The 24,972-nt window shown below is 35.6% G+C and overlaps 1 pseudogene; it reads left to right on the top strand.

Annotated features, from left to right (window-relative positions):
* Window positions 1-24,318, top strand: LOC116105274 (annotated as a pseudogene).
* The last annotated feature ends 654 nt before the right edge of the window (window positions 24,319-24,972 follow it).

Genomic DNA, 24,972 nt, shown 5'->3' with positions numbered 1-24,972 from the left:
ATGAATGAGAAACTCAGCCCCCGTTTCTATGGTCCTTACCCTGTTCTGGAACGCATAGGACCAGTGGCTTATAAATTGGATCTGCCTTCCACAGCCCGCATTCATCCTGTATTCCATATTTCTCAGCTCAAGAGGAGCTTACATCAGTCGGTACCCATCAAACCCCTTCCTGACTCACTCTCTGAAGATATGGAATTAATGGTCCAACCAGATACTGTTCTTGCGATGCGTACCCTGTCAGGTGGGTCTAAAGAGGTTCTCATCAGATGGCAGCATTTACCTGATTTTGAAGCAACCTGGGAACCATATGAAGTGATCCGATTACAGTTCCCACAATTTCACCTTGAGGACAAGGTGAATCTTCAAGGGGAAGGGGGGGGGGGGGGTGGTATTGATAAGCCGGCAGTGCATAAAGTCTACATCCTTAAAGGGCGTAAAAAGCATTAGAAAGGTTGTTAAGGGAGAGGGACCACAAAGTACAGGTGTCATTGGGGGTGGATTCTGTTTTGGAGAATACAAATTGTGCGAGTAAGGGTAATTGTGGAAAAAGGGAATTAGTATATATTCAGGGAGAGTTGTAGTGAAAAGAAAATATTGATTTTGGGTTGATAAAACAGTGGAGGATCTTGGCTCCTCGAAACGCCAGGGTATTAGGATATTTCTAATGCTCATCTGTTCTATTTTCATCCATTTCTTCTGTTTAATAAAAGTAGTGCAAGGGTTTCATTTGTGTCTTGAGTTGTGATTGATTGTGTGTTGACTGATTTGTGTGAGAATTATTACTGGTTGGGAGTTGTTTGATTTAATCTGCAGGTGGTTGTATCAATCTACCATTCCAACAATCAATTGAATACATCAAGGCAAGACATTTATTCAACTATGCCACCAACATAAGGAATATTAACTTAGAAATTCAGAGATTAGCAGATTGAAAGGGGAGGTGTTGAAATCCAAATTGAAAAAATGGGTTCACCTTCTAGTAGTGGGCAAGTGTGAGGGAATATTGGTGGTGTGGAAGGTGACCAATGGTAAAAGTGGTTGATTCTTGATAAGTAACTTCTCTCTTTTTGCTGAAATTAGTACGCATCTAGTTGTGAAGATTCAAGATTCTCTGATAACTATGGTTGGACTATAAGTCTGGGAGGATATATACAGACATTTGGAGTTTTGTGAGCTAGATCGTTTGTTATGATGAAAAAATAAATAAATATCGAATTAGTAGAATCTGGTTGAAAGAAATTTAATAAAGTAATCCAATTTCTAAATAATTCTCACATTTTTGTTAATATTTTATTTATAAAAATAAAATATTAAATAATTCATTTTTTATTAATTAGTTCATTAAAAATTTGATAGAAATAAATATATGTAATAATTAATTTGTCCAAGAGACTGCACTTTCCTTGGGTCAATTGACTGACCTGCAGTGTTACTGATTACATATTTTAACCAAGCTAATCCCACCCTCGAACTAAAAATGCTCCCAAAGGCTTGTCTAAAAGCTTTTAGTACAGGTCGCAAGGTACTGTCCTGTATTGTGTAAAAAATATGCTCCAAGTAAATAACAATCTGAGCAACTGGAGCTGAGCAACGTTTGTTGTAATGGCTTAGTCCTTTTGGAGTATTGTGTACATTATTGAGGAGTGTTGATGTATTTGGCATTTGTAACTTTAGTTAGCATTTTACAGGTAGGAGTTGCTTACCTGTTGGCTTTGGAAAGTGCAAATGATATGGTATCTGCTATTGATAACATATAATTTGATTAGTAGGTTTCCTTAAAACTTGAATCTATTTATTTAATTTGTTATTTGTGATTTAAAGCACAGCATGTCTAGGTTGAACTATGAGGGTTATTTTTTTTATTTTTTTAAGTTCATGCCAAAGAGACACTGAAGGTGTTATTTTATTGAAATAAAAAATAGAGAATGCAAGATTCAAAATAAATCCTTAGAAGGCCATTGTGTCATACACAAAACAAGAACCATCCAATCTTCTTGTAACAGCTCAACTAAAGCGATTTTGAGAGGAATATCTTAAAATAAGAGCAAAAGCACGAGAAACCAATCAGAAAACATTGTGAATGCAAGCAGTGGTCAGTCTTGCACCAGTATTGTTTTGCTATGTAAACCTTCATATAGACTGCATTTACTTTAGCTTTATCTTTGCTGTGTTGCTAAGGGTATAATTCATTTTTGTCAAGGAGCATAGTTTGGCTGTGGAGTTGTAGGTTATTGGATATCTAAGGGTATTTTTTGTTATTTCGATGGTCAATATCATTCAAACATCATGTCGTCATACAATAAGTAGATGGTGGAAGTGATGTGGAACAAGTAGGTGCAGAAAGGAAAGGCAAGCAGAGAATATGAGAGAATTCAAAATTGCATACAAAAATCATCCATCTAGTCTGCTTGAAATTAAATCACAAATAGGACCAAGTCTTAAAAAAATTTAAGGATAAGTAACTAAATTATTCCAAAATATGAAATAGTGATTATAAATACCACATTTAACATAACAAGTAGTAGTAACTCAAATACCTATGTTCCTAGGATAAATCTGTTTCTAAAATAATTACTAAAATCTAGTCTTTTAGTTTCTGTATAAAGTATTTCTGCCAATTTTATAAATTTGGAATGTATACTCGTAATTAGGTCAATTATCAAGGAAAAATTAATGAATTTTACCCTATAATTGGTTTATGCCCATGATACAGGAGAACTTTAGATGACATATATAATGTTTTATGCATCCTTAATGACCATAACTTGATTCGCATTTCTTGAAGTACTGGAATAATTGGCATGTTTTATATGACCGGATAATTTGTAAAATTTTGTTCAATTCATGATCATGTGGAGCTCAAAACCTCAAGCGGTTGATATTGCTGCCAATTTATTTGTGCTGTCCTATTCCTTAGAGCATTATTCCTTTTTAACTGTTACTTTCCTGCTGATTTAGGTTAATTGAAAGAATAATACTATACATACACCATTCTCATACAACATTTCTCATACAACATTATGTGGCAAGATATGATTGGGTGAACGTTCAATTTTAACTTTAAATTAACCAATCATATCTTACCACATAATGTTGTATGAGAATGATGTATGTATAGTATTACTCTAATTGAAAATGAATATTTGGGTCTAAGGAATGGCATACTTGATCAGTCAGCTATATTGCTTTCAAGCTATGGTTGTCTAACATGCATGAACTACAAGGTAACGTTTGGCTTTTGTGAATATTTATTGTTCTTAAGAATCAAACTCTTTATATTCTCATTAATTCTAGTTGACTTATTCTAATTGTAGAGTCATATTTAAACTTTATGTTGATTATTTTTACCTTTCTTGTCTTATCAAATTTATCCAAGATGACATTTTTTTGCTGTATGGCGGCATAGCACTTCGTATTTGACTCTTTTTTTTTAAACATTATTTTTTGTTGCGTTAAGGTTATTTTCTTATAAAATAAAGTTAATTGGTAAAAAAACTATGAAAGCTATCTCTATGCAATATCCATTCTTTCTTAATCATATTGCATTGGTCATGGGCGATGGGGAGGACATTAGGTTTTAGGAAGATAAATTGATTGGAGATGCCACTAGTGATAAGTTTCCTCACCTTCATAGGCTTTATCCTAATAAAAACGTTTCTATTAAATCCTGTATGGTTTTCTCTCCTAATTCTTCATTATGGAATTGGAACTTCAATTTCAAAAGGACCTTGAATGAAAGAGAAACAGGAGATTTCATTGAGCTTGTGGAGTTGGTGGGAAATGTAAACATTGATGAGACTAAAAAGGATAGAAGAATTTGGAAATTAGAAGCTTTGGGCAATTACTCTTGTATATCCTTCTTTGAGTGGTTAGTAAATGAGTCCTTTCTTGATGACTTTAAACCTTTAAAGATGATATGGAAGACCAAATTCCCTCTCATGGTTCAAGTCTTTTTGTGGGCTTTAGTCCAAGGCAAAATCAATATGAGAGATATGATACAACAAAGTGAGGATATTGCAAATCACCTATTCCTGAATTGCTCTGTGGCTTCAAAATTATTGGCTAGAGTTTGGATTAAGGATATCATGGATTATTCCAGGTTCTTGTGAAGCTTTACTTACAGAGAACCTTTTTGCTTTTCGAGAAGGAAAGTAGGCCAAATCATGTTTTGAGGAGAAATGTGATAGTAACAGGGAGGCCATATGGGATGGTTAAGACTTTTTGTTTTTATTTGGGCTTCAGTTTCAACAGAATTTAAGGACTTCTCATTTTTTTTTATTCATCTTAATTGGGAGTGGGTTTTGGGCTAACTTTGTATAGTTTGTTTTTACTCAGGGAAGCGAACATTTGTCACTGTCTTGAATAGATTTGTTCATCTCATCATTTCTTTGATATCTTTGTGGATCTCTAGTAGGGCAGTTCAAAAAAATCTGATATCCGATATTCGATCTGGATCCGCTCTGCTCCGATCCGAAAAAATCGGATATCCAAAAATTCAGATCGGATACGGATCATAATTTTAGAAAATCCGAATATCCGGATCGGATACTGGATTGGGGTTGCTAAAAAAGCGGATATCCGTATTCGATCTGGATTTTACTAAAACTAAGCCGTTTTGATTTTTATGCACACCCCTTTCAAATTTCGAATAACCTTACAATTTTAATTTAACTCAAACTCAAACTCTCTCTCTTGACAGTCACAAACTCACCATCGCCATCTTCATTCTTCAGTCTTCACTTGCAGTCACCAACTCACCATCGCCATCTCTCTCACTCACTCCTTCCACCATCAAAGCCAAGATTGTCATCAACATTGGAATTAGGGAGCCCCAAATCGTCAGTTCCTTTCCTATATCCCTAATTGAAGCCCTAAATCAATCGTAAGTACAAATAATCATATTTCATATTCATCTCCATATCTCATCTCTTCTTTTACCTTCCATCTCTCTTTACAGCCCATAACTATTTACTTTTCATTTTTACTTTGAATTATTAACACAAACCTCGTTTCTCTTGCTTTTTGTTTAATTATTTTTATTCTGTACAAGTTTAATGGATATAATTTCCTTGTTAGATTTGTGATGTAGTTATATTTTTCTTACAATAAGATCCGATTCCTTTTTGTTCATTAGAAAATTTCAAGTTTTTTGCTGTTGTATTATTGTTAATTAGCTGTAAAAATATTCTTTCAAGGAATTTTTTTTTTAGTGGTTGGTTTCTTTTTTCTAGTAAATACTAAGAAATAGGTTTTTAAATTTCTTTAGATTTGCTGAATTTTCTTTTTCCCTTTCGAAATTGTAGTGTTTTCCATTATAAAGTCAAAATTTGGGTAATGAGTTAATTGTATAATCGGTTTTCTGCACTTTGGTCATCTTATTCGTGATGGGTTATAGAATGATATTTTGATTAATTTGTAATGGTAATTTGGTTCTTTGCTCAAGTTGAAATTAATAGTTCTACTAATTTTTAGGAGCTATCTAGCCGCTCCCCTGAAGATTGTGATAGCACTAGTTAGTGGATCTAAAACAATAACTTGCTTGAGATATTACATCTCACAATTTCTGGCAGGTTTGAGGGATTATTATGTTGTTACAATTGGAACAATTCTTCTAGCAGCAAAATTATATTGTGGGATAGTATGAGGTTACAAAATAAATGTAAATCTCGTTGCATATTTTATTACACTAGGAACTATTTTTCTTGTATTGTTCTAAATGATGATATTCCATAGGTTTCTTTTTGTCACTAATAACATTGGGAACTATATGAAAATCAACTATTGAATTTCCATTAGTTTCATGTGTTAATTTTGACTTATTGCCAATGTTCTGAACATCTTCTGTGCTGAAGGATATGTTGTGTTGTTAAGACTCTGGATCTTTACCACAGCTTACTCTTAATTCTTGACATAGTGCTCTTATTCACATTATCACATATAAATTCTTGTATTAGTGGCATTAAGGTTTGAGATGAGAAAAAAATGAGATATTCTCTCTTAATTGACCTTGCTGCTATCTTAACCAGTGCAAGCACTAGTTGCAAACAAACTATTGTGAAAATCATATCTCATATCAAAACAAGCAAAAACACAATTGAGCTGATAAATTGGCAAGATGGAGCTTAACCAAAGCTGTCAGTCACCAAAAATCATGAAAGATCTCTACAGTCTACATTGCAATATATTTACAAAATACAGTGTTTTTGTAATCAAAACAGTTCTCCCAGTAGGAACTAGACACACATTACCCTAATATACATTTATATCTTTATGGTGCATTCAATTTATTGATATCATAATGATAATTTTAGAAGATTCGTCTAAATCATGTAAGTATCACTTAAAAATAAAATGAGATTACTTGTTAATTATTTATTTCAAATGTTTTAATTGATATATTCTTTTGTATTGATATTGTAGATGTTATCTACTGGTGAAAATAATAATACTACTTGTGGGATTTCAAATGCCATTCATACGTCGACACCGGTGACAATGTGAATCCTACTCCTGAAAATGTCGTGTCTCCACCAGGAAACTCTTGAAAATGTCGTGTCTCCACCAGGAACACTACCACCACCACCACCACCACCACCATGAGCATCCAAACATGTAAGTTCTACTATTAGTAGTACTAGGAAGAATGCTTCTGATGTGTGGAACCATTTTAGTAAAAATGATTGTGGAATAGGGAGAAAATGACAACTTCATGTAATTATTGTGGGGTTAGTCTTGGTTGTGCAAGTAAAAGTGGTACTATTGTTCTATGTAATCACTTAAACCGGTTCTACGTAATCACTTAAACCGGTGTTATAAATACCCTTTCAATTTAGTGGACAAGAGACAAAAAACCTTAGTTTTTCAACAATACTTAGGTGACTTTACTAGTGGTGTTCCACCTACTTCCACCTCCACACCCCATTCACTTGTGACTTGTAAATTCGATCAAGATATGATTAGATAGGCTGTAGCTAAAATGATAATTATTGATGAGTTACCGTTTAGGCATGTGGAGCATGAAGAGTTCCGATACATGATGAGTGTAGCACAATCGAGGTTTCAAGTTCCTTCTCATATTACTGTGGCTAGAGATTGTTTGAACATTTATATTGATGATAGACAAAAGTTGAAAAATTATTTTAGTAAATATTCTCATAGTGTTTGTCTAACCACTGATACATGGACATCTTGTCAAAACCTTAATTACATGTGTCTTACGGCTCACTTTATTGATGATGATTCGAAAATGAACAAAAGAATTTTAAACTTTTGTCTGATTACTAGCCATAAAGGTTTAATTATTGGAAAGTCAATTGAAAGATGTTTGATTGATTGGGGTATTTTTATGGTGTTCACCGTGACGGTTGACAATGCAAGTTCTAACGATGTTGGAATAACTTATCTTAAACATCGGTTTGAACGTTGGAATGGAAGTGTGTTGAATGGTTCCTTTCTTTACATGAGATGTGCACATTTATTGAGTCTAACTATTGAAGAGGGGTTAAAAGATATGGATGACTTAATATTTAGAATTCGTTTTGCGGTGAGATATGTGAGGTCTTCTTCGGCGAGATTATATAGGTTTAAGGAGCGTGTGGAGCAAGAAAAAATTGAAACAAAAAGTCTTTTAGTTCTTGATGTAGAAACAAGGTGGAACTCCACTTACTTGATGTTGGATGTCGTTTTAAAATTTCAGAAAGCATTTGACTTGTTGGAAATCCAAGATAATAAGTATAGAGAAGAGCTTACTAGCGGGGAAAGGTCAAGGGGTTTGCCTACACTTACTGATTGGGAATATGCTCGATACTTATTGCCTTTTTTAAAAGTTTTTTATGATGCAACTCTACGTATGTCAGGTTCCCTTTATGTTACCGCTAATGTATACATGGAAGAGATATATGGCATTGGCTTGAAGATTTTGACATGGTGTACAAGTAATGATCCGAGCTTACGTTTGATGGTAGCGAAAATGAGAGGAAAACATGAAAAATATTGGGGAAATGTTGATAATATCAACATAGTGTTATTCATTGCAGGGGTATTGGATCCCAGCAAAAAGTTAGAATATGTATATGATACGTTCACCTGCAATCAAACCCAACACACATCTTATCCACAACAACAATATTGTAAGGAACAAACAAATTGTATAACCTCCCGTAAATTTATATTACTCAGATAATAGGAAATAAAGGAATTCAGATAACAATGAAATGAAGAAAATTAGTAACCATAAATCCTGGCATTTCAAGGAGCCAGGAACCTCTACTATTTTTACTACTAAAAAACTATGTTGCTGTTACTAAGACTCAACCTATTGTTATACTAAACCTTTTCTGTAATTGCCCTTACTCATACAATTCTTATTCTCATTACTGTCCTCAAGGTGAAACTGAGGAAACTGTGTTTGAATTACTTCATATGGTTCCCAAGTGGCTTCAAACTCAGGTAGATCCTGCCATTTGATGAGGACCTCTTTAGAACCATCCAATAGAGTGCGCGTCGATAGGACAGCGGCAGGCTGTACCATCAATTCCAAGTCTTCGAAGAGGGATTTCGGTAGGGGTTGGATGGGCATCGACTGATGTAAGCTCTTTTTGAGCTGAGAAATCTGGAAGATAGGGTGAATTCGAGCTGTGGGTGGCAGATCTAGTTTATAAGCTACTAGTCCAATTCGTTCTAACACCGTGTAAGGACAATAGAAATAGGGGCTGAGTTTTTCATTCATCTTCCGGGCAAGAGATTTAAACTTGTAGGGCTGTAACTTCAGAAAAACCAAATCACCAGGCTAGAAGCAATCGTCTCGCCTATGAAGGTCAGCATTTTTCTTCATGTGAGTTTGAGCAACATCTAAATTATCCTTAAGCTCTTTTAACATGGAATTCCTCTCATTCATCTGTACATTTACATCTTCCACGGCTGAGGGGCAGTCTATAAACTTTAAAAGTGTGGGAGGATCTCTTCCATAGAGGGCCTTAAAGGGGGTCATCCGGATAGTAGTGTTGTACCAGAATTCAGCCCAAGTAAGCCACATAGGCCACTGTTGTGGTTGAGAACTGCAGAAACAACGAAGATAAGCTTCGAGACACCTATTGACCACCTTCGTTTGTCCATCGGTTTGTGGATGGTAAGCCGAACTAAACTTTAGAACAGTGCCTGCAGCCTTGAACAATTCGTGCCAAAATTGACTTATAAAGAGTTTGTCTCTGTCTGAGACAATGGAATTCGAGAAGCCATGGGGCTTGACCACTTTTTTAACAAATATGGCAGCCACATCCTTCGCATTGTAGGGGTGACCAAGACTAAAAAAATGACTGTACTTGGTAAGGCGGTCAACCACCACAACAATGGTGTCCATTCCTTTCGATCGTGGAAGTCCCTCGATAAAATCCATAGAGATATCCTCAAAAACCTGGTTTGGAATGGGCAGGGGCTGTAGGAGTCTAGCTGGTTTTAATGACGACCGCTTGTTTAGTTGACAGGTGGTGTAAGCCTTAATATAGCGTTGGATATCACCCCGAATACCCTCCTAATATACCACCGAGGAGACTCTCTTATATGTTCTGAAGAAACCTGAGTGGCCTCCAATAGGACTCTGATGGAACTCAGCTAGTAGTGTTGAAACAAACTTGGACCCTTTTGGAATTACCAACCTGTTCTTTTAAAATAGGCAGCCCTTGCGGAGTTGATAGTTAGGTCGACTAGAAAGATCAAGGAGAAGCTCTTGGATGAGTATCCGTAGTTTCGGGTCTGTTTGTGCCTCTGTCGCCATGTCCTCATACTCAGAAAATTGTACCGCAGATAAAGCCGTAAGGTCTGCCAACTCAGTCCCGTCTTCTCTTCTTGAAAGAGCGTCTGCCACTCTGTTTGAGGATCCTGGATAATACTGAATTTCAAAAGTAAAGCCCATGAGTTTGGAAATCCACTTGTGTTGTTCTGGGGGTTTTGATCTTTGGTTCGTTAAAAATTGGAGGTTGCGTTGATCAGTTTTAATTATGAATTTCTTGCCGAGCAAATAGTGACTCCACTTCTTGACCGCAAAGACAATGGCCATCAATTCTCGCTCGTAAACCGATTTGAGCTTGGCTGTAGGTGAGAAGGCCTTGCTGAGAAAGGCTATGGGACGAGACTGCTGCACCAAAACAACCCCAAGTCCTCTACCGGATGCGTCTGTCTGAATTTCAAACGAAAGTGTGAAGTCTGGGACTGCCAAAATTGGAACCATAGTCATTGCTTCTTTGAGCCTATCAAAAGCCAATTGGGCCGATTCATTCCAACTGAAAGAATCTTTTTTCAGCAGCTGAGTGAGGGGCTGTGCGATGGAACCATACCCTTGTACAAATCTCCTATAATAACCTGTTAGCCCAAGAAATTCTCTTAACCCTTTAACATTCATTGGTCGTGGCCAAGATACCATGGCCTCAATCTTCTTCGGATCTGCCTCCACTCCCTTTTTCAAAACCAGGTGACCTAAATACTCCAGCCTAGACTGGCCGAACGAACACTTTTTCTTGTTAATAACCAACTCATGTTCCTGCAAAATCTGAAATGTTAGTTGTAAATGCTAGATGTGGGTGGAGACGCTAGGGCTATATATAAGGATGTCATAAAAAAAAACCAGGATGAACTTGCGTAGGACGGGTTTAAAAACTGAGTTCATTGAAGCTTGGAAGGTTGAGAGGGGCATTAGTGAGACCGAAGGGCATAACAAGAAACTCGTAATGCCCCTCATGAGTGCGGAAGGCTGTCTTTGGAACATCAACCTCTCGTACCCTGATTTGGTGGTATCCTGATTTCAAATCTAGTTTCGTGAAAATTGTAGACCCAGCCAACTCATCAAGTAACTTTTCAATGGTCGGAATTGGGAATTTGTCGGGTATCGTAATGTCGTTTAATGCCCTGTAATCCACACAAAGTCGCCAACTCCCATTTTTTTTTTTTTTTTTTGACTAATAGGAGAGGGCTGGCATACGGGCTAATGCTAGGTTGAATAATTATGGCAGTCAACATTTCCCTAATTAGCTTTTCGATTTCATTCTTCTGAAAGTACGAGTACTTGTATGGTCTGATGTTTGGGAGTTTGGAACCTGGTTGGAGTCCTATGGCATGGTCGTGGACTCTATGGGGAGGAAGTTTCGGATTCTGGTCAAACAACTGGTGGTAATTTTCTATCACCTCTAATATTTTAGGATCAGCCTCTTCCTACACTGACTCTTCTTTCAAACCTATGACTCCAAACTCTATTACGTAACCAGTTCCCGTAGACTGTAGAGATCTGACCATAGTTTTCAGTGAAACTTCAAACTTCACCAGTAAAGGATCCCCTTGCAACTTGACCCTTTTTCCTTCCTAGTCAAATTCCATAGTCAGCCTCTTCCAATTAGCACTCACATCTCCCAAACTACTCAGCCATGTAATTCCTAACACTACGTCTGCACCACCTAATTCAAAAGGAAAAAACTCTTGTTGAATCTCAAGCCCCTGGAGTTTCAGCCTAACGGCCTTACAAATTCCCTCTCCCCGAATGGTGCAACCATTCCCAACCATTACTCCAAAGGTCTCCCCTTATCCATCTTCAGCCCTAGCTTCTGTACAATCTCATGGGAAACGAAATTGTGGGAAGCCCCACTATCAACCAACACTACTGCAGTTGTATCCCCAATTTGCCCTTTTAACTTCAGAGTTTTTCCCGAAGAGATACCCACGATGGAGTTCATTGAAAGTGCCAAAGATTTACTTTCACTGTTGGGTTCATCGTCAATTTCTGTCTCGTTTTCCGGTGGGGTTGTATCTTCGTCATCTAGGAGTAACAGCACCTGCAGAGATCTGTTCTTACACTTGTGGTTTGGCCCGAATTTTTCGTCATAGCGATAGCACAACCCACGCTCTATTTTGTACTATAGATCGGCCTCGGAGAGTCGTCAGAAATTGTCGCTCCGATTGCTGGACCCCAAAGACTTAGTCGACTTCTCCCTTCGCTCAGGAACTTTGCTGGAGTTCCACCAGTTGGAACGTGGAGATTCTAGGGTAGGACCGACTCGTGAATAAGGCATCCCTTTTCCCATTTGATTTTTACTTGATTTGGGCCTATTCTTTTCTAACACCCAATTTCTCTCTTCTATTCTGTGGGCCTGGTCCATCAGCCCAAACAATGAAGTTGGTTGACTTAGTCTTAATTCTGCTTTAATTTCTTCCTTCAACCCATTCGCGTAAATCCCCTTTAACAGATCTTCACCCAAATCCTTCAATGGTGCAGCATTGGCTTCCAACTGTTCTCTGTACTCTATGACTGTCCCTTCTTGTTTCAAAGCTACTAAAGCCTCATAGGCAGATCCTTTAAATGATGGACGAAATCGATCAATCAATGCTGTTTTGAGTGCTTCCCACGACTGAAATGGTGCTCTGGATTCAACCCATTGATACCAGCTCAGAGCTCTCCTGTCCATGCAAACTGCTGCTGCTTCTACCATCTTTGTCCCATGATAACGGTTGATGGTGAAGTAATGATTTGCTCTAAAGGACCACCCAAACGGATCTTTGCCATTAAAGATGGGCAACTCCAGCTTGCATTTGTTCTTCTTCTCCTCCTTCCCAACTTCCCCACTATCCTCTCGATCTGGTTCCTTATTTTCACCGGAGTTCTGGTTCTCAATTGATGAAGAAGATTTCTCCCTTTCTCGGTCTCTTCTTCCATCTCTTTCTTCCCTCATGCGCATTAGTTCATGCATTTCTGTCAAATATTCCTTAACACTACCCACGTCAATCTTCAACGTACTTAGATCTTCCTTTACTGTCTTCATCTCCTTCTTCACATTATCCATTCTATTCTCCATTTTCGATTTTACCATTCCCTACTCTGACTCTGATACCAATTGATACGTTCATCTGCAATCAAGCCCAACACACATCCAATCCATAACAACAATATTGCAAGGAACAAAAAAATTGTATAACCTCCCGTAAATTTATATTACTCAGATAATAGGAAATAAAGGAATTCAGATAACAATGAAATGAAGAAAATCAGTAACCATAAATCCTGGCATTTCGAGGAGCCAGGAACCTCCACTATTTTTACTACTAAAAAGCTATGCTACTGCTACTAAGACTTAACCTATTGTTATACTAAACCTTTTCCGTAATTGCCCTTACTCACACAATTCTTATTCTCATAACCGACTCATACCCACATAACACCTGTGATTTGTGGACCCTACTTCATAACAACTTCCTTACTTTCTATTACGCCCTTTAAGGGTGTACACCTTATGCACTGCAGGTTTATCAGTATATTGGGCTATTGATAAGTCTTATGATGATGATAAAGCTAGTAAACTAAAAACAAAAGTGCATGACACTTTGTTTGCTCTATTTGAGGAATATAGTTTGGCTAAGGCTTCTCCTTGTGCGCAATCAAGTCAACAAACTAAACTTGCAAGAAATATTGATTTGACTGATGCAAATGTTGCTGCTCAAGTCGCTATGAAGGCTATGTTTAAAGAGCAAAAGATTGGACAACATGCTTTAGAGCCTAAATCTGAGTTGGAAAAATATTAAAGGAAGCATGTGAAGATGATGGAGACGAGAACTTTGATATCTTGACTTGGTGGAAGATGAATTCATCAAGATATCAAATTCTCTCTTTGATAGCATGAGATATTTTGGCTATGCCTGTTTCTACTGTTGCATCGGAGTCAGCTTTTAGTACTGGGGGTCGTATATTAGATTCATTTCGTAGTTCTCTTACTCCTAAGTCAGTGGAGGCTCTTATTTGTGCACAAGATTGGATTCGGGCTATGCTTGCACCATTCGTCAATGAGGAGAGCTTGGATGAATTATCAGAAATTGAGTCAGTTAAAACTTTTGTTTAATTTTCAAATAATTAATATTTAGTTATAACTTATATCTTTCATGTTGAATATATTTGGTATCATTACTCATATTATGTTTTTATCCAACTTTTTGTAGGGATTTCATCTTTGGCAATAGAAAATTCTCGTGTTCATCCAGATGATTGTTAACTAAGACCATTTCTATGTCATTTTGTATTGGTGCAGCCCCCTAAAAGGTAGAACATTGATTTTTTTATTGTTTAATTAGTTTTACCAAGAATGAGATTTTTTTTCCCCAAATACAATTTAATTATATATGTTGGATAATGAATGTTGTTATGTTAATGTTGTTGATTGCCTTTTGGTTATTTGATGTTGTATTGTGTAATGTGTTGATTATTGAAGTGGGAAAATCCAGCCAATTGGTGGGGCTGGTTTGTTTGATTGGAAAAATAGAAGTGTTTTAATTTATGAGTATGACTTTGTTGGTTGTATACTTGCTGTTTTGGATTCATGAACATTGGTTGGACATTTTAGAGGTTGCTAACATAATGTTGTCTTTATATATTAGTAGGCTGAATTAAATTTTAGGGATGAATAATTAAAGAAGCATAAATTCTAGACTTAAAGTTTGTATTTTGTAAATTGCAAGTTGGAAGCATAAAGGCAAGCTTTAACTTGAGAATGAAGAACCTTGCTCGCAATTCAGTCCAGGAAGGAAATACAATGAAGTCGGTGTGATGAAGTTGGCATGAAGATAAAAAAATGTATTAGTATTAAGTTGGTTGTTTTGTTTGTCTTTTTATTAAATTTGTAATTGTAATTTGGGTAATAGATTCTGTGTTAAGTTGGCATTAAACAACTTGTGGATTAATTTGTTGATAATCATGCATTGTAATTTCAATTTTATTAGAAGAATTATTTGATTTTAATTTTTTAATAAGAATTTTCTAACATTCGGATAGATTTCGGATATCCAGTTATCCGATTCAGAAAATCGAATATCCGAAAAACTGGATATCCACATATTTCGGATTGGATTCGGATCAGGATATATCCTGATCCGAAAATCCGGATCGGATCAGAAATAAGGCCATTCGGATCGAATATCCGGATTTGAACAGCCCTTCTCTAGTCCTCGGATATACCTACCCCAGTCTCTTCTTAATTTATATTTTTGTTGTTTTTGATAAAAAATAAAAGAAAGAAAAAAATTCACTCCCTGGTTATGTGAATGGTGGGGCAGTATATGTATAGATGTGGTTTGGTTACAACCCTTTATTTATATAACCCAAAATTTAGTAAATAATTCTAGCTATTGATTACCATCTAGTTAGGTTGGTCATTTTGTAATGAATTCCATTACTTGTATATTGTTTTGCACAACTTGTATGTAAAGACAACATCACCTTTTGTTCTTATCAGAGTTCAATTTCTTGTGGATTATGGATGATAAAGACTATTTGCTACTTAAGCTGATTTCGAATGACTAAGGCCAAGTTTGATCTATCTTTCAAAAGTAATTTGATTGGAGATTCGAGACCAATAAATAAATTTTATCTATTGTTTTCTCTGTCAGGAATTGGGTGTCCATAATATTGAATACATGGTAGAAACTCATACGACATCTGAAAGACTCTCTCAAATGAAAGAGATATCATATTGAAGTGGTTGTCCATAATATTGAATACATTGTAGGAACTCATAAACATCTAAAAGACTTACTCAAATGCAAGAGATCTCATATTTCTTTGATCAGTCTCGTCCTTGTTCCGTTATATGTAGTAGAAGTTATTTAGCAAATTTGGCCTAATCTCTTGTGCACATTTCAAAGCACAATAATTTTCTGTGGTGCAATACTTCTCTTTATAGCAGCTTTATTCATTTTTAATAGATTTTTCTCTAATGATAATTACAATTTGATGTTTTTGTTTCAACTTATCTATATCTAAAATTATGAATTTCAAATGTATCAAACTGGCCTCCACTTTCAGTTGATTTTATATTTTTCTCTTATTCTTTCATAGACTGGTGTTATGGTTTCTCATGAATCTTGTTTCCTAAGCTTAGACTAAAGAATACCAGCTTATACACCCATCAAAATTGCACAACAGCCACAAAACTGATTCACTCGATCGCTACAAAATATTATTGGCATTTTCAGGCTTGAGATGTAATCTGACTACCAATCCTGGGTATAATCGGCGAGTTGTGGAATGTCAAGAAGCAGCAAGTGTTCTCTTGCGGTATGATTCTTTCCCTTTGCCATTGAAGTCTTACTGATTCTGGGATATCCTCAAATTACCTTTATGTGGTCATTTTGCCTATTATATGTGTGCATCTTGTGGGTGACATGTCTCGGATATAATTTTCAGAGATATATTTAAAATGCACGCACGGTTCATTTACCATGGTTTTCATTGGAGCTGAACCAATTATTAGTTGAATGGAATTTACTGGGAGAAAAATTTCAAGAAGTTTTTGATTAAATAAAATTAAAATAGGTAAATGACCTTTGATAAAGAGTAATTCTGATCTGACCTCATGGATTGTAGAAATGGTTAGTAGACCATGCTTTTTGGCTATATTACACGATTTAGAAAAGAATTAAAAGTTAAAAGAGCCACTTTTGATTCCTGTATTTTTGGAATAATCATTTCTAGTTGTGTTATGGAAAAAATCTGCTACTAAAAGATAAAGGTAATCATTTCAAAGTGCTGTGTGCAAAAACACCAAAATAGACATTTTTTTTAGGGTTATCTTAACGTGCGCCCTTAGTGTCCTAAGGGCACACATTAAAACCAATAAAATAATCTGCTTATTTTGATGCATTTTATGATAAAAGGAAAAAAAAAAGAAAAACAATTTATGATGTCCTGATACGCTAATTTTTTTTTTAAAGCACAAGTTGAGACCACTGTTGGCCGGTCCAACTGATTGGACCGCAAACCGGTCACATGTCCGGTTCGAGTCAACACCAAAACCATCATAAGGCAATGAGCCGCTTTAAACAGTTTCAAAATCGGATAAATTCAGTGAACCGTCGGTCCAACCGGACCGACGGATAAACCGATCGAAATTTTTAAAACCCCTAAATCCCTAATATGCAATCGCAGCCCTCTCTGTTTCTCATCTTCTTCTCTTTCTCAGTTTCTTACGAAAATTTCTCAGCTTCTTCTTTGTTCTCTACGAAAATTTCTCAGCTTCGTTTCTGTTCTCTGCGAAAATTTCTCACCTTCTTCTCTGTTCTCTACAAAAAGTTCTCTCTGAAATCCCACCCAAATCACAACTAAACTCTTTGAAATCGACGACGACGTCTTCCTCCCTCGCAGAGTGCAACTAAGGCCGAATCACACTTGGTCAGGTGCGATTTCGGTCGGATTGCACTAGGGCGGCTAGGATTTCTGTCGGATTACACTAGGTCAGTTGTGATTCTGATACTGATCATCTAAATTGTCAATAAAATGCTGGTGGTGGTGCTGGAGGTGTAGGTGGAGGTGAAGGCTTTGGTGGTGGTAGAGGAGGAGGCATTGGAGGAGGGGATTTAGGGACTTGTGAAGAACACGACTATTGGTAGGGTTGGAGTGTGTGGTGGTCAAACTCGGCCAAACCAAGTCAAACCCATTTGACCAAGAAGAACAATCAACAAAGCTTTTTCTTAATTTTGATTTTGGACTATTTGATGATTGTTTCTGATTGATTGGGTTGAGAAAAAATGAAGTTTGGCTTGTGTGGACAGGCTCTCGGGATTGGTAATGGTGGCCTTGCTTAGCAACCATTGTGGCCACAACAGTGGCCTCGTAAGGCCACCATCATGGCCACAATAGTGGCCTTGCAAGGTCACAATCCAATCTTGCAAGGCCGTCGACGACTTCAGGAGAGCAAAAGTGGAGGAAGTGGGTGTGGGGATGGCAGCAAGGAAACAGAGAAAGTGGGTAGGTATGGGAATCGGGGAGAGGAAGTGAGGTTGGAGGTGGAGCCGGCAGTGGAAGAGAGGGGACAAACTAATAATTTATATTCCTATATATATGTTTTAGGAAATTGTTTTTCTAAAACATTTCGGGCGGAAAAATTATCTTCGCCTTACCTTGGGTGGTAAATTTTTGGTCCTGCAGAGGTGGATGTTTTAGTATCACTTTGTCACTTGAATTTGTTCTCATCTCCTTGTTGAAAAGTCAGAATTCACTTTAGGGCTACTCTACAGTACTTGGACGGTAATGTGCATTATCCGAAAGAGCTATTGGATTGCCATGTGTTCAAATACCAAAGATTTTTTTTAATCTCTTTAAAATCTTTGCAATTTTCAATAATGTTGAAATTTCCACGCCATGCTTTTATGACTTGTTGAGTCATTTTGTTGATCAAGATTCAGACACTAACCGTCAAATGTATATGAATAATTTAAAGTGATATGAATTTTATGCTTTTTATCACGTTTTTCTCATTGTTTAGAGTTGAAAATTCTATTTATAACAGCATTAAATCTTTCTACCTGGTAGTACTGCGTAACCCATTTTGCCTTTACTTCCTTAATTTTTCATTTAAGTGGTCCAGTAACTGTACTAGGGGACCAAATTTAACTTTATTTTGCTCTTGCAATGGCTGTTAATCTTCTTTTTATCTTTGAATTATTGTTAAATACTTACATTATGTTAGGATTGTTGTTAAATTTGAACTTTGAATCATGTTGGACAGTATTATTAAAAAATAGAAATCTAAAAAAAAAAAATTTTTTTTTTTAAAAAATGTGCCGACGTCATCATAATGTGTGATGATGTCATCGGTCCAACCAGTTGGACCGGTTGAACCGTGACCCGGCCATCAGAGCGGATTGCCCTCCGGTCTGGTTTTTAAAACAATGGTTGAGACAACTCTTTTTTATTTTTATTATGTAAAATTTTTATAATCATCAAAATTGTTTTAAATAAATATTTAATTTTTTATTAAGAAATTTAACTATCAAATTATAATTATCAAGTAGGTAATTATTTTTATTGAATTAAATTTTCCTGGTAACTTATTTTAGAAAAGAAATTATTGTTGTTGAATGTTCATTTCGTCATAATGGATGGAACAACACTTTCAGACCTAAATGATTTTAGAGGCTGATCCATCGAAAAGTGCAGGTGGTATAAAACAAAATGTAGTAATCTAAATCATACAAGAGACCAGATAAGATGATAATCCCAAGATAACTAAAACAACACAATATTAGGTTCACATAAAAATTATGTAAAGTCCCTAAAAAAATAATGTGTTCGTTTAAAGGATGAGTTTGTGATCATCAAAATCCGATATCAATTTGACCCTACGGTCAAGGAATCATTTTAATCAGTTAAATAAGTAGCACTGCATGTTACAGGTACTCCTATCACACACACACATACACACACACATATATATATTTTTATTCTATTGTTTTGGCTAGGAGCCTAGTTGTTCTACATGTATTCCTGGGTTCTTTAGATTCTGAAACTTTTGGTAAATCATATTTCCTTTCTCCTGTCTACAGTGCCTCTGGAAAAGCTGAAGTTAAGCCTCTCCTGTGCAATGGTTAGTATTTGACCTATTTTCTCTTCCGAAAGTTTGATTTTTGCTTTGTTTTTCAACTAATAACGATCTTGATTTTTTTCAAACAGTGGAACTAGAGGATTATGAAGCTCACAAGGTAATTGATTTACTTAGTTTCACAAGCTTGTGACTAAATGAGTTCAAATTTATATGTTTATTTTTCTATACTTTCATTTTTAAGTAAATGAATAAGTAGAAACCAATAGCATCCTGATTTTTGTTTAATACTTAATATTTTTGACAATATCATGATATATGAAAATCTTTTGCAATTCTAAACATTTAGAATCAATGCTATCGGTTGACTGATGAGCAAAAAGTTTTGCTAAAGGAAAAGTGTGTCTATATATATGTATATATAACCGAGTGAGAATTTCTGCCTTTGCTAGCTCCTGATATTGCTCCCTCTTACATTTAAGCATTACTAAGAGCCAAATCCGTATTCTTGAGATATTCCATTCCCATAGAAAGTATGCAGTTCTGGGCCCTGGCAAGGTCTTCCTGTGTCTTACAGTGGGAGCATCTAATATGGCCTGAAAAAGTATATGGTAGAGCCCTAGTTAGTAAGTACGGCTACGGCAAAAAAACGGTATGGGAATTTTATGGGTATAATACTGCAAACAGTGAAAAATACGTTTATAAAATTTGGCCATAAAATTCGGATACGGAAAAAATACGATACGGGTATATACGGGTTTAATACGGTACATTGTCAATAATACCTTTTGAAAAATACGGCAATATCAATCTTAGTTTTAATACTTTTATGGAGTACTTGACTAAAATCAATATAATATTTCAAATGTAAAGTATTTAATTAACCAATAACACAAATATATAATATACAACTGATATTTAAATTATAGTCTCCAGACTCAAACACAATATTTAGCCATGATTCTTTACTAATTTAAAACTTGATAAGTTTGATATTAAATGCAACCAATTTTAACTTCCTATTAATCCATTAAATTATTTAAATCAAAAACTAAAATTTTGTCTCACAAATCTATATAAAAGATTAGTGTTACAATAGTCTAATTATTATTTTATACCTATAATATATGAAAGTTTTTTTTTTTTCATAATAAATTATTATTTTAATTTCATTAATCCAATCTAATTTATTAGATAGCATGGAAATAATTTAAAATATGAAATGTGTTTTGACTCAATATCATAATTAAGCAAATTACTATTTAATTCAAGAAAATTATTCATCACAAAATGAATACAAAGAGGTAGGTGAAAACGTGAAATCTCCATATTACTTTTGAGTTTAAAATGTAAAGGTGTCAGGTGTGGGGGAATGTGGGGGAAGGGGCGGGAAAGTGGATGTCTTTGGACGGGTTAGTTTTTTTATTCCCCCCTTTTCCAATCTCTTCTCTTATGCCTTACCACTAACTTCTTCTTCCCCACTAAAACGACGTCGTTTCAATTATTATTATTATATTTTTTAAAAATTCGCGAATAATTCACGAATTATACGGATATTTTAATAATTCGTGAATAATTCGACAATATTTTATAAAATACGTAAATACGTGTTTTATATAGTTGACCGTATAATTTGCATATAAAACGCTTATTTACTAACTAAGGATAGAGCACCTGTCACGCATGTTTACAAGAAGGGTAAATATGGGATTAAAAGGGGTTATTAGGCTGTTTGAGAGTTTGTGATGAGTATCTGTGACTTCAAATTTCCCTTGTCACTCTCAACACAGAATACAACCAATGAAATAACCGCAATTCCAGAAATACGTACTATTCCCAGCCACAAATGATAACAAATAACAAATCAACCAATCAATTAACAGAAGAAAAAGATAACTGGCATTAATATATTCATAAAAGGTATCCAGTACAAAAAGAACAATACAGAAAAAGAAAGAGCAGACTGGAGGGCCAGTACCTCCCAGACCCCTTTTTTCCTAAATATTCAGACTACTCTTACACACTCGTCCTAGTCTTTTATTCACAAATCCTAACAACTACCCAGGCCACTTGTCAAGTCACCCGTTCTTCACGTTGATTCCTCAGATCCTAACAACTTCCCAGGCCACCTGTTAGATCACATGTCCTTCATATTGATTCCTGGCCACCTGCAGCTTGCTGTCCTTCATGTTGATTCCTGGCCACCTATCCCGCAGCTTGATTTCCCTCTTAGCCCCTTTTTGCCTTGCGTTTATACCATTTGGTGATTGCAGTTTGTTAGTAAAGCCACGTGGCAACAGCCATGAGAATGTTGTGATTAGCTGGGTATAAACTTAGGCAGGTGAATTGTAAAGGCAGAGAATATTATGAGGGAATTTTGGTTGGGAGGTCTCTAGCTCCTTGAACTGCTAGACTATCCTTTATTTTCTTTTGTCGTCATCTTTTTCACTTGTTCTTATGACTTGTTTTTTCCTTTCATTATCAGATCAATATAGCTGAATTAATCATAAACTCCTTGTTCTTTGAATTGAGTGTGGGAAGTTCTGGTTTCCTATCAGTTTATAAATTGGAATGTATGTGGCCACCATGCCAATCAAATCAATCCCCGCGGTAGCAATTTTCCTTCTCAAATTTCTGTTATTATTAAAGAGACTAATTTATTTTATATTTAAACATAAGCTAGTGCGTCAAAATGCCATCAGATTAACAGATTTTCTAGGATGTAAATGAAGCTGAAAGCTCTTAGTGATTTTTGTGGGTATAGTGATTCATAATTTTTTGATGAACCGGATAATTTTTCTCTAATTGAACAAGGTAAAATAAGACAAAAATATAACTGAATTCATGATAACAATTTGAAATCCTCCAATTTTCTTTTCCTTTTCTTTTTCCTGATTGATTGGTATCATTTCTCTGCAGTGCAAACTAGAGCCTATTCCAGCTGAAAGAGCGGAGTATTATTTCTCAGAGAATATGTGGGTTATAAAAGGCATTGCTTCCTTTGCATGCTTTCTAAAACTTTCTCTTGGAAATTAATATCATGGTTTTGTGCATTATCAGGTTTTTTCAAATATTTGGTTATTTCAGGACTTGAAGCTTGGGCATCAGGCAACTTGGAATACTTTGGGAAGCTCATCTCAGCTTCTGGTCTGAGTTCTATCCACAACCATGAATGCGGTACAACCTTTCTTGTTGGAACGTTAGGTAGTCATATAGTGCTTGTGATGATCGATTAGAGTCAATCAAGAATGCCTCAATATCTGCAGTTGAACCAGCCCCTCGAGTAGACATTTTCCATACAAAAATCAACCCAAAACTCCTTCCAAGTTAAGATTTAAGAAGAAAAAATAAGAATCTTCAAAGTCCTTGACTATCAAAGTCCAAAGTAATGCATAAGATGAACTTTGTCCCACAAAGTATATATATATATAAGATGGCTAATGTCGCGCTTTACCTCAAAATTTTAGGTTTTCCCCTTTCCCTAAAAGCAAAAATGTTCTACATGAGTAATGAATCAAAAGTACCTGGATTTATTATCCCATGCAATATTTGGCTACTTTTCGTAACCTAAACTAAGAAGTCATTTGGCACTGTTACACATCACACAACAAGAAGGCAAGAGGCACATTCTTGGAAACCTTTTCTGAATTACTTGTCTAATATTAAATTTTGCTCGGGCCAAAGCCATTCATTTGAGAGTCTAGTCTCAAACACTCTAGATATAGCTTGCAAAAATAGCTACCTGAACTCTATCTTACAAACTCATGTATCAGTTTTCATGTTACCAATACATACACTGGCTGTGATCTCCATAAAGATTGCATATTCTTGTTTTCCACTTTTATTTAAGCTCTTTTGAAATTGCAAATCCAATTAAGCGAGGAGGAACTACCATGCATGAATTTTATGAGCATATTAACATAAATGTTAATAAATCTAGTGAATTTTATGCGATTCAACTGTAGTCTTTCACTTGGATGTTGACGTTTGAGTGGATTGAAATTCTGCTTTTAATTTATCCTTCTTTTCAATTTCTATTTTTCATTTATTTGATTGTTATTTTATACAGTTATAACTAAACAAGATGGTTTAATTTACCTGTGCTTATTGGTAGTTTCCTCCCAATAGCCCATTGCTGCGTGCATATTTGAATTATGTTTGTGTTCACTGTAATCACCTTTGGATCTCTGAACTTTTCACGCGATCTCCCCTACAATCTGTATTTATGATTGGGGTGCTTCTGGTCCTTGGTGCTGCACATACCTATAAGACTGTCCTTGAAATTTATAAGCACATAGATGTGTGTGTCTACTCAAAATTTCCAAAAATTGCAATTACTCTTCAGTAAATAACCCACTTTTCCTACCTATGGCAATTTCATTTTTTCATGTTTAATTTTAGATTTCTGCTGCATAAAATTTCATCTAATATCAATTTTCCTATTCTAACCTAAACTATTAACAAAGTTTGAGAAGATAATGTTGAATTCATTAGATTCTTGTTAGAGTACTTCGACAGTTTAAGCCCTTTATGGCAATATACATAAGACTACCCAGTGATGAAAGATTTATTGTTTTTGTGAAGGTTGTGAGCCATTGATACAACTGAATGAGATCCTCTGGAAAGCTCCTGGAGTATTTGGAGCACGGTTTAGTGGTGCTGGATTTAGAGGATGTTGTCTTGCATTTGTAGATGCAAGTCGTGCGGCGTATGTCAGGCAAGAGTATTTTAAGCACCAACCTGAACTTGCTAGCCAGTTGACCCGGACTTTGCTGTATTAATTTGTTAAGCTGGGGACTGCGCTCGTGTGATCTGACCAGGTTTAAGTCTTCTTTGGCACAGTTGCATTAAATTTTCATTTGTTCAATTTAATTTGTTGAATCCTGTATATTGTCTCAAACTGCTCCAAAAAATAAATGGAATTAGATTCCAAAAAATGGAACATTCTTTCAAGTTTGTACTGTTCTTTTTCCAGATCAAATTCAAAATTGATTTATTTGAAATCAAAATTTGAGCAATGTCATCCTGTTCAAATCCTTATGTTATTTGGTTTGATTACAGGCCAGTGTTATTCAAACTTTTAGTTGAACCCTAGATAGATGTGCTGAGCATTACAAATTTTTCTCAGTTGTTGTCGAGGACTGTAATAAAAATTTATATTAAAAAATTGTAATATTATATTTGAATTTTTACATTTAGCTTCCACTGCCTGCACTTTTTGAAATGTGCAGGGCAACATCCATTTCATTCCTTCCCTTCGTGTTTCTAGTTGGGCAACGAGCTTTCTTGCTTTGTCTGGTTTTGATATTTGGATTTGATTTTGTTTATGGAGGTAAGTTTACCTTTTATAAGTTAGGTACAGAAGATTTCGAAAGTAAGTGATTCAGGCCAATCCCAACCTGACTTTCTTTCTCTTATTAAAAATGCCTAAAACCCCCAAGAGTGAGACCCACTATTTTACAATTTGAGATTGATTTAATAAAACAATGAAAACTCTTTGAATAAAGTGTATAAGCATGTGTTTAGCCCAAGAAAACCAATCTCCAAAGATTATAAGTGCTGTGTAGCAAGGGTTGAATTAGAAAGAGAGATTAACAATTGAGAGATCTTAAAATTGATTAAATATCCTTTG

This window comes from Pistacia vera, unplaced genomic scaffold, assembly GCF_008641045.1.
Source record: "Pistacia vera cultivar Batoury unplaced genomic scaffold, PisVer_v2 Contig496, whole genome shotgun sequence".
Lineage (NCBI taxonomy): Eukaryota > Viridiplantae > Streptophyta > Magnoliopsida > Sapindales > Anacardiaceae > Pistacia > Pistacia vera.
This window is presented reverse-complemented; position numbering and strand designations above follow the sequence as displayed.